This window comes from Mus caroli, chromosome 10 (assembly GCF_900094665.2).
Source record: "Mus caroli chromosome 10, CAROLI_EIJ_v1.1, whole genome shotgun sequence".
In the NCBI taxonomy this organism is placed as follows: Eukaryota; Metazoa; Chordata; class Mammalia; order Rodentia; family Muridae; genus Mus; species Mus caroli.
In genome coordinates, this window is record NC_034579.1 from 13,825,724 (window position 1) to 13,837,836 (window position 12,113).

Consider the following 12,113-nt stretch of genomic DNA (forward strand, 5'->3'; position numbering starts at 1 on the left):
TCTGGAGCCACAGACATTAATAATTAATACCTGATCAAAGCAGGTAATGTTGATCACTGCACTCTCTACTCTGGAATCAGTGACTAACTTTCCCTATCCTAGTTCCAACCCACAGGTGAAATTCCCACATGTTTCGAACAGAATCTGTATACAAATCTATCCTAAAAACAAATAATCCCAATTTTAAATTCACAGTTCAATCCCTCTGCCCTAAAAAGTAGGCAACTTCATTCTCCTTGTGACTCTGAGCAGCCTGCAATTCCCCCCACAACAGGGGACCATAGGGTCTGCTTTGTTTCAGATTCCATGCTTGAGTCATGTGACTGGTATAGCACTACCTTCCTCTCACTTAGAAAATGAAACTTTAACTCTTAGGCTACTGATCTTAAATTTCTCGTGGATTCGTGGCCAACACGTTGGTTTGCCACCTGTTGCGGGAAATTTTTAAAAAATGAACTGGCATGTTCCAGCACTTGAGCCGGCAGCTCTCTGGCCCAGCAGCCTGGCCGGCCATGCACTGCTGGGCAATGACTGACCTATTTTTATCTTGTGGAGACTGACTCAGAACTCTACAATCTCTCCATCCAGCTTGCAAAGTTCCCACTGACAGGTGGTTACCAACCCAGCCCCATGCTTCAAAGTTCCCACAGCCTTTGTGGTGCACATTAGGCAAACCCACATATTGCAGCTGTATCTTTCTCTCTCGAACCCATTCAAATCATTGTGAGAAGAAATACACCACACGAACTTAGCTCAGAAACAATGGTAACCCAATCGGTTTATTTATCCATAAAATGAGGACCTTGGTGTTAAGGTTTGAAGAAATACCTTTATATCAAGCTTCCTTTGTAAAGTGGAGGGTTTGTGATGGCTAATCTTGCCTGTCATCTTGACTAAGTGGAGATGCATCAAGTGGGTCAGTGAAGCACGCCTGGCTGAGACTGGGGCAGCCTTTTCAGGGAGGATTAACTAAAGCAGGAAGAAGCCCTAAACACCTGTGGCACTATTTTAGAGGTCAGAGGCCTGGAAGAAATAAGAAGGGAAAAGAGAGAAGGCAAGGCAGCGAAGGCATTGGCTCTCTGTCTGATTCCTGGCCACCATGATCTGAGTCCTTCTATCATCCTACCTGGCTGTGATGGACTGACACCTCTGAAACTATGGCTAAGCAAGTCTCCCTTCCCTTAACACCTCAGGTGTCTGTACACAGCAGCGGTTGACTAACGTGTTTGCACTGGGTGATCTTTGAGGAACTGGGTATTTCCGGTAAAATCTTCAAGAACATGGAACTAGGTCAAGTTTCCTAGTCTCTTAAGGAGTGTTTCCCTCTAAGAGATAGAGGCAGGGCTTTGGCACATCTATCATAGGCCAGACAAGGAAAAGGAGACAAGAAATCCCAAACCTTTTAATTTTAAAACCCAGACAAGAGAAAAATGTAAGGATTTTCCTTGATAGATCAAGGTTCTCCTACACATGAGGTTCTGTGCCCTCACTGTGGTGAGAGCAGAAACAAGACTAAAAGAAATATTTCAGGCCTTGCAAGGCCACTTGCCTTGCAAGCTTGGTACAAAAGGAAGGACTTGAAGCCTAGCCAGTCTTTAGAGTGTTCAGCAATGAAACAACACATAGATAAACTTTTAAAACACTTTTGTTACAAATGGAATCCCCAAATCTCCAAGTAGAGAGCACTCTCCTGAAAATGAATGCTCCCTAAGAGTACGTGGCTATTTTTGTGTGTGCAGAAGTCTATGCATGAGTGTGTATTATATGTGCTGCTGCATATGTGTAGTTCTGTGTAATGTGCATGTAGTTATTCGTGAATGTTTATGGCCAGATGTGGCCCTATATATGCATAAAAATTAACATTTATGTAAGTATGTATAGCTATACTTTTTTATACAGTGTGTCTGTGAGTGTGTGTGTGTCAGAGTATATGTGTGAGTGTGTGTTTGTGTGTGTGTGGACATGAATACGTGTTGGGGAATGGGGACTGAAAGCTCGCCTTTGAAGGTGTGATTTGGATCATGTGGTTAATGGGTTGTTTTCAGAGGATCACATCTTGCTGTGCTTTGATTTGCTCAATAAATCCTCCTTGGCTTACAGCTTCACAAAGCTTACTGGGTCTGTTTGGTTTGGTTGCTTTTCTTTCTTGTGTTGTTGGCTATCTACCTTCTGAACAAACAGGCAGCTGGGTGAGGCCGCAAGTACAGTGGAGCTGTTTGTTACATCATTGCACATGCCACCAGCCCACAGTGACAACTACCACAGACGCACAGCTCTCGTCCCCAGGAAGGCACAGAGTATGTCTTGAGAAATTCTCTATGCCATTCCTCACAGAGACCTACAGCTGGAGCAAGGAGCAGGGGGCTTCTGGCAAGCAAGCTATCTTCATGTCTGTCTTCCTTGGGGAGGGAGAAGCTCAGCCTTGGTTACAGTCTCTTACCGTAGTGACAGTGTTAAAGTCCAAATTACAGTCTCTTCAATCTCTCTGCCTCACTACCCTGCAGTTATAACCAAATCCCTGAATAGTAACAATGTTTCCCTAAACTAAGAGCCAAAGAGAAATGATTTTAATCCATTTATGCTTTAATCAGTGAGTCAGAAAGTGGCAAGCCAGAGTTTATTGCAAATCGTACCAGCAATCTGTCATCTTCATGACTCATTCTTTCTGTGGGGAGATTTTTTGCTGTGATACAATTCATCTCCTAAAAATATCTAGTATTGACTGGCTGTATTTTCACAGCTGGATCTGGCTGCTTCTCTGACATTATTAAGGGACAGATATAAGAATCTTCTAACTCAATCAGGGAGTAATTTAAAGCAATGTCTCTAGCCCGCCATTCAAGGAATTGATCATCTTCTAAAGATATAGGGAGAACATCTAAATAAACAATAAACAAAATGAAAATACAATAACAAAGATTGAAAAAACATCGGTGTCCAGAATGCACATAGAAATATTACAGAGTGTTAAACAATGCAAACCAGTCAGAGGAGAGTGTGCAGACAGTGGATCCACGCACAGGAGATGTGTTGTCTGTAGACAGTGAAAGCATTAATAAAACAGACTACCGGGCTGACTGCTTATTTCTCTTTACTTCAATCCTAAATAACGCCAGTGGTAAAGCTGCCTTCTTAACAGAGACCATCATATTTGATTTGCAGGTGCCCTCAATACCATTTGTAAGATCTCTGCCACATAGGACAAAGTGTAGAAGAAATATCACTTTTGTTCATTAGACTAAAGAAATTTCAAATGTTGATAACATCTAATATCAGCGAGGATGATGGCAAATGTTGGTAATGGCATAGAGTGTTGGTGAGAGTCGGGGTTTCTCTCTACTGCTTGTCCAGTTGTAGTTTATTCAAGAAGTGGGCAATTTGACCAAGTCTCTAGTATGCAAAATTGAAAATTACTTAGCACACAGTACACATATGGTATCTGCATCCCATCCTCAAAGGAAGTTTTTTTTTTTGCCCAGGTTCCCTTCAATGTGAATGGGGCTGTCAATCATAGAGCACCTCTGCTACTCTCAGTTCTGTCTCAGGGCTCAAATACTACAGCAGGACACCTGATAAGGTATTTCACTCAGAGACAGTGGCAGCTGCAGAATTCCCACAGAAAATGTTCTTAAAAACTCAACTCAGAAGGGTGGAGAGATGGTGCTGTGGTTAAGCGCACTTGCTGATCATGCAGAGGATAAGGATGTGGGGGGATTGTAGTGGGGGGATGATAGTGGGAGGAGTAAAAGATCCACCTAGCATCTCAGGTTTCTCTTCCTCTTCTCCAGAGGGACTCTCCTTCATGAATGCTTTCTTTGCCTATATATGCATGTATGTGGTAGTAGGTGTGTTTTATATTTTGTAAAAGCATTTTGTGTCTGACCTCTTTTGCTAACAAATATATATATGTCACCTATATTTTGTCTTACAGGAGTAGTTTGTCCATTTTCATTGTCACATACAAATCTATGCCACAATTTATCCATTATTTATCCAGTATTGATGTTTAAATTCATTCCAACAACTGTCTATTTAAGCTGTTTCCAAAGAAAAGGAGTCAATGGGCTACAGAAGGTCTCTCTGCAACTACACTAGATGATAGCAGTTTCCCAAGGAAATTGTGTCAATCTGTCCAGATATTAGTGTGCAAGAATGCCAGTTGCTTCCTGTCTTCCCCAGCATTTGATGCCATCTTTTGCATTTATCTTAGACTTTGGACAGATGTAGTAATGCTTACTGCAGTTTCAATTTGCCTTTCCCTCGACTAGTGGGGTTGGTTTTATGTCTGGCCATATAGAGATCCTGTCACTGGCATGCACTTCAAGGTCTGTCCCTTCATCACCTGCAGGGCAGTGTGCTTCTTTTTAACTTGAAGGAACATTTTCTATTTCTGGAAAGTATACTTTATTTTTGATACAGTTGTCAATAAATTCTGTGGTTTACTCTTTTTAGCTTCCCAATGACAATTTGATAAACAGAACTTTTCGATTTTAATATTATCCAGTCTGCTAACCTTTTGACACGTACTTCTGTGGCCCTTTTAAGAAATCTTTGAACCCTTCAAAATTGTGAAGATCTCATCTTTGTTATTTTCTGGAAGTCCTATCATTTTCTTTTACATTTAGACCTCTGATCTCCATGGAGGTGACTTGGGGGTTAATGTGAGACAGGACTGATCATCAAATTAATTTCTTATATGATGAGGCAACTGATCAAGTACCATCTGTTTAGACAAAATGTTTTCCTCTGTTACTTTTTAGTAGAATCTCATGAATTGTCTGTCGTATGTGGGCAGGTCTTTGTCCAGGCTCCATTATGTTTGACTGGTTTGTTTGTTCTTATAGTTATTGCTACTTTATAAAATCTATAGCTGATATTATATGTCTTCTTATTGTAGCATGTTATTCCATTTTAAATGCTGTTTTTCTCTATAAAGTATTAACTATCTTCAATATCTTTAAGGTAGTACTACTATGCTTAATTTCTTTATTTCCAAGTGTTACTTAGAATCAACTGCCAGTTTACATATGCATACAATGGGGCTTTCATGAAAAATGGACTTAACCTACAAACCAATTTGAGAAGAGTTCATATTTTGCAACAATGAGTTTTTCAATCATACATTTGATAATATATCAATTTATTTCATTGTACTGTTTCAGAAGCCTTTTGGTTAGGTTTCACTAAAATTGTTTGCTATTTTGTGATGTCATTAAAATGATGTAACTAAGTTTCACTTTCAAATTGTTGCTAACATATAGACATGGAGTTGAATATTTTATAGCTAGCAATCTTGTCAAATTCACTAACAAATTCTAATGGCTACCCATGGATGTTTTGAGATTTGCTAGACAACCATGTTACCAACAAACAATAACACTATTTCTTGTATTTAAAAGCAATTCTTCTCTAATACAATACATCTCAACTGCAATTTCCTCTCCCAACATGCCCCCCTTCTCCCCAAACCCACTCCTCCTCCATTTCCTTTCAGAATAGAGCAGGTCCCCAGGCATATCAACTGAACACAGCATAAAAAGTTACAATAAGACTAAGCACATGGCTCATATCAAGGCTGGAAGAAGAAGGCCCTAAGAACAGGCAAAAGAGTCAGAGACACATCCACTCCCACTGTTAGGATGCACATCCACTCCCACAAGAACATATAGCTATGCAACTATAATATACATGCAGAGGACCTAGCTCAGACCTGTGCAGGTTCTATAATTGCCTCTTCAGTCTCTGTAAGTCCATATGAGCCCTGTTTATTGGTTCTGTGGGTCATGTTCTCTTGGTGTCCTCAACTACTCTGACTCCTGGAATCATCTATCCTCCTCTTCCAAGGGTTCCTCAAACTCCACCTCTCCTTATCTTTTAAAGCCTGTCCTGCATAAGATAAGGATCTTTGATGAAAATCTGATAACATAGGTGATGGTCTCTCCTTATTGTTAATTTCAAGTGAAATTTTGTATTTTACTATTAGATGGAATGTTAGAATGTTTGCTATACAATTTCTATAAATATTTTCTATCAGATTAAGGATATAACTTCCTGGTCCCAGTATTTTTCATGATTTAATATAATTTTTTAAATAAATACTTTCTGTTTCTCTTCAGTCATTTTTTTTCTACTTTTATTCTGTGATATATTGCAGTTATTGATATTCAATCACTATCCATCTAATTTTACATCTTTGGAATGCAGTCAACTTGGTCGTAAAGTAGTGACCCTTTTATACAGCTAGTATATATAATTTTGCTTAGCAACCTTGTGTCTATATTCACAGGAGCTTACCTATAACTTTCTTTTCTTAGGATGCTTCTGTTATTGCAAGTAGAAAGCATATCTTGTTTTTGTATTTTAGAAGGAGGTTTGTTTATGCAAGAGTTCCTTTCCCCCTAAATATTTGGAAGAATTCTTTAGTTATGCTATCTGGGCCTGGAGTACTGTAGAAAGGATTTAAATTAGGGAATTAGGTTTCTAAAGTAAGCTTTCCAGGTTTTGTGTATGGCCCTTGTTGTTTGCTATATTTCTACGTAAATTAATCCATTGCGTTTCAACTTTTATGTTTATTTGCATGAATGGCTTATGCTATGCTCTTATTTTTTAAAATTCAATGTATCTATATTTGCTCCCATTTCATGCAGCAATGTTTGCCTCTTCCTGGCCTCTTATCATTATCAAGGATCACCAGGCCTTGTACATTGCTCCCTAAACCAAGTACTAACCGTTAGTTTTCTCTTTTCCATATCATCTGTTGTGCACTTGTTTTCTATCTCATCAATGTGTGTTCATATACTGATGTGGAACTTTGGTTTTTTGCTTGTTTCTCAGTGCTATGGACAGAACCCAAGGTTTTCTACAAGATAGATACAGGCAAGGTGATAAGATACTATGACCAAAACAACTTACAGAAGGAAGGAGTTTATTGGGAGTTTACAGTTTCAGAGAGTAAATCCATGACCATCAAGGCAGGGATCATGAAAGGAGGTAGCCAGGCATGAAGCTGTGACAGTAGCTATGAGCTTACATCTTGATCCACAAGCACTAGGCAGAGAAAGTCACACTGGGAATGATATAGGATTTTTGAAACTTCAAAGGCCACCCCTAGGGACACACCTCCTCCAACAAGGCCACACCTCCTAATCCTTCCCAAACAGTTCTAACAACCAGGGACTAAGCATTCAAATCTACAGGCCTATGGAGGCCATGCTCATTCAATCTGCCACACTAGTCTTCTCTCACAGCACTAAATCCTCATTTCTGGTTTTTCAACTTCATTGATTTTTTCCCCCTCTCTCTTTTTTTTTTTTTTCCTAGCTCAGGCATTTAATACTCTTAAAGAATGGTTTTAAGTATAACCCAGCACTTTTAATCAAAATGTTATCATATAACTTCAAATTATTTTCATATCTTTTAACATAATTTAAGAATTAATACATAAATATCTGCAATGTTCATATATTAGCTTTTAACTAATAGATTAATGCTGCTACACTTATCAACTATACAACATATGCATCTAAATCATATGGAATATGTTGAAGTTTCATAGTCCAGCTCACGGTCAGTTTTTGGCAACTGTGCTATGTACAGTGTTGTATGCACAGGCATCTCTTAGTCAGTGGTTCTTAACCTTTCTAATGCTGTGATCCTTTAATACACTTCCTCAAGGTGTGGGACCCTTCAACCATAAAATTATTTTTATTGCTACCTCATAACTTCAATTTGCTACTGTTATGAATCATAATGTAAATATCTGATATGCAGTATATCTGATATACAAGCCCTGGGAAAGTGTCCTTCAACCCCCTTAGGGTTAAGAACCCACAAGTTGAGAACCATTGGTCTAAACTATGCTATTCAAATCTTCAGGCTCATTAATCTATTTGGCCACTTGTGCTGTGAGTCAAAATTTCTACTATTATTTCAGGTTTCTAATTATCCATTTTGTTCTATTAAATATTGTCTTACATATTACCAGGGGTATATGAATTTATGTTTGTGGTAACTTTGGTTTGAAATGATCATTTTATTATGAAATATACTTTCCTAAAACTAGTAGCTTGCTGCCTGAATGTCTACTTCATCTGATACAAATGCAAATGTGAGTTTCTCGTGGTTAATATTTGCATACCTTAATATTGTCCACTCTACTGCTTTCAATTTTTCTGAATTCTTTTACTTTACAACATAGACTTCTATAACACATAGAGTTGAGATTTGTCCTTTTTTTTGACATAATTAATATATAATTAAATATTAACTTATTTATTTTATGGCTGTCCCATCTATTTTGTGTTTCAACTTTCTTTATGTTCTTTTAAGCCACTAACATATTATTTTTATTATCTCATTTCTTTTCTGCTAACTATTTTTAGTCATAGTATTTCATTACATATTTTTTGTGGTTACCATAGGGATTTCAACATTCATCTTTGACTTAATAATGTCTAATGAACTGCATTGTCTTTTCAACTTCCTGCTCCAATAAGGCTACTGGGCATTTACAACTGCACTTCATACATTTCTACTATCTTCTGATTCATCATCCTATTAATTTAGGCCCCCTCAGTCTTTATTATCTAAACCATTGTTATATAATCCATTGAGCTCTTAATTCCATTTACCAGAGTTTCTACTTGTAGATATTCCACTTGACTTATGGTCTCATTTTCTTGTTTAAAATTCTAATTGAGTGTTCTAGGCACAATTATTTTAAAGCCATGCCTAATTATTGCAACATCTGATTGCTTGAGAAATTTTATATTAATTTCAATAGTTTTGCCTATAAGTATACCAGAAGAAAGCACATTTGATTTCTGGGCATTTTTAATTAAAAAATAATAAAACTTGCGGAATGTGAACCAACAGTCAGGTAAGGTGAGAAACTTAACCTGCCTAGTCATAAATGGAGTGGTCTGAAGCTGGGCTCCAGCCTTTTCAGAGCTATCTATCTCCTGTGGTGAAGTGATTTTAGAGTCCAAACTAAGAGTCAGGAATGTTGCAGTCCGGATGCTAAAGCACTGGCTGTCTCTAAACTCCAACTTTTGCTCTTGACGCTGCATGAAACTAGAAAGCTTTGACGAGTTTCTCATCCTCTCAGTCCAGTGCCTTGAAGAAGAAAACTAGTCCAAAAGTCACTTTCTCTTCTTTCATTAACCAGCTCCCGCCATGTAGTCACTATAGAAGGAACTGTAGAATTCCTCTCCTCTCCTCTCCTCTCCTCTCCTCTCCTCTCCTCCCCTCCCCTCCCCTCCCCTCCCGTCCCGTCCCCTCCCCTCCCCTCCCCTCCCCTCCCCTCTTGGCTCCTTTCATTGCCTCTCCCCACCCCCTTTCCCTCATTTTATTGCTCTTTGTTTTCATTCTTTCTCTTCTTCTTTCTTTTTCATTTTTTCTTTGTGTATAGTATACGCTGTTTGGGACCTTGCTATTATGGAGACCAGGCTGCTCTCAAATTTATAGTTAGCCTCTCAGTTTTGTCCTCCCAAGTGCTAAGATTACGTGTGAGCATTGGCAAGCTTGCTGTTTGAATATCAATCTCTTCATCCTAAAAGTCTGATAATTGATCACATTTCCCTTGAGCTCAAGTTAAATAATTCCCCACTAAATTGGCCCGAGTTCCTATTTCTCTAAGAATCAATTGTGGAGTATTATTTGGTTAATTTGGCTAAGATTTTTGTCATGACCTAGTACAGTGGAAATAATGTCATTTGTGAGACCAGACAATGACTCTGAGACCACAGGTGGTTTAGGTGAAAAATGTACCAAGTTAACAGTGCCTGTTCTAGCAAGAGTCATGGTGACAGCATACATGACAAGCATTTGTTAAGCTCAGCTGCAATGATTGACAAGTAGAGCATCCCAGCAGTTGCTTTGTTGCTCACTTACATTTAAAGGAGCATACTTGTTAATAAGGCAGATAATTCTTCCATTAACTAAATTATTAGCAAAACATGCATCCCATTGACTCAAACTTTTCTATTACTTTGCATATGAGTTTGATAGAAGTTTGAGTCAGATAGAAAAAAGAAAGCATGCTGTCAATTGTCTTTGTCCCTTTGGGCTACTGTGACAAAAATACCAGTGATTGTGTGGATGATAAACAGACAGAAAATAATGCTTCTAATTCTGGAGTCCAGGAAGTCCACTAGTCATGTTCTGGAAGGTTTCCTGTCTGTAGAGGGCTCATGTCCTCACCCGCAGCCATCTTCATATTGTAGCAACACAGAGAAAGGAACTAGGGAGCTTGCAGAGGTCTCCTTCAATGAGGATCTTAACTCCCTTTGTGAGGCCGATGTCTTCATGATCTCATTCCTTCCCAAATGCCACACCCTTCTGCATCATCATGTTGGAGGTAAGAATTTCCATATAGAAATATAGCAGGGCATCAAGCATTCAGTGCGTAACATCAGTTGAGATGTGGCTGTCGGGAAATAAAGGATTGAAGTGACTACATGCCAAACAGAGACACTGCATAGAAGGCCTAATGCTTTTCTATCAGCAAGAAAATAAAACACTGGATCAAAGTGACCAACAAGGTAAAAATCTGAACCAATTCAAGACAGTCTGAAAGATTTTTCTACCTTGGCTCCAAGATGAGAGGTTAAATAAACTGGCATTTTTCCCCCCAAGGGAGGAGCCTATGTGCTTGCTCAGCTACCCAGCTCCTCCTCCTCCTGTGCCTGCAGGGAACAGACATCTGATTTGTAACCTGCTTATGTTAGTCCCCTCAGGTCCCTTCGTGTTTTGACATCTCCAACCTCACTGTCAGATTCTAAGGCCCATCCCCCCAAACTGCAAGCAGGGGCAGATGACAGTGGCTTTCCCCCTCACATTCATAGTGGGTTTGTGCTGCCACTTGCCTTAAAACACTCCTCTGAGTTGCTGGCTTGCCTTCCTGCCTGCCCAGACACAGCCTCTGCAAGGCAGCGACCTTTAGCACACACAGAGAGCAGCAGTGCCACCTACTGAACCACTAGACGCAGAACTGTCTTTGCAGCCAGTTCCAGACAGATTGTCACTTAATCTGGCAGGACTGCTGTACTAGGCAACAGAACTGAAAACCACCTTTGTACAGCAACTAAGTAGGTCTTCTCTTCTGCCAGCGTTAATCATTGTTTGCTGCTGCCACACTGAAGAGGGTCGCAGGAAGTGTATTCTGCTCTGCAAATGAAAACCGGTTGTAGTTAGGACCTAAGCTGTATCCCAGGTCAATTCAGCAAATGCAGCATCCAACAGTGAATGGACTCCTAAGTTCTTACCCTGTGCTAAGCACTGTGTGAGGCACAAACGTACAAGTGTAAATGCCTGCAGCAGAGAGGCTAGGGAAAGTTGGAAGGCAGACATCTGTTCCCTAGACAACAGACTGCACTCACAGAGCTCAGCTGAATGCAGACATGTCCTGATTTTTGACATTGTAATATGACCATGTCATATAGAGTTAATGATGGAGAACTGCACAATAGAGGAGAGAGAGAGAGAGAGAGAGAGAGAGAGAGAACAGCACAGTGTTTTAAGTAAGTTTGCAGCTATCCTAGGTCCAAACTTATGGCTCAAAGGATGGATGGGGAAAGTCTGGACTTTTTACATTTTCTTGGGTTGTATTGTTCCTGATACCAAGTTTAGATTAAAAAGCTGTAATGAGTTCCTCAATATTTTGCTATATTTTGTCTTTTTTATAATTAATCAATCAGATTTATATATCATTAAATTCTCAATTCACAAGATGCCCACACAATAATTTCAGAACCAATTGATGATACAAGCTGCCCACCTAGATTAGACAAGTTATTCCAATTATTCTATCCTTTTATGATATTCATAGCTACCTGTGGCTATTTAAAGTCACGCAGAATCTGGCTCATCTTCCTCTTCCTTCATCTTCCTTCCTTCTCTCTCTCTCTTCCTATCCCTGTCTCTGTCTCTGAAAATCTTAGTTCTGCCTCCCTTTTCCCTGTCCAATCACGGGCTTCTTATTGTATTAATATTTAAATTAATTGGGGGAAAATTCTGCTACATTTTACCCTTTCTGTCCAAATAAACAAACCTTTTCTTTCAAATATAAATTGAGCACGCTCATCCGGCCGGATCAGCATCGGGGTAGCTAGAGC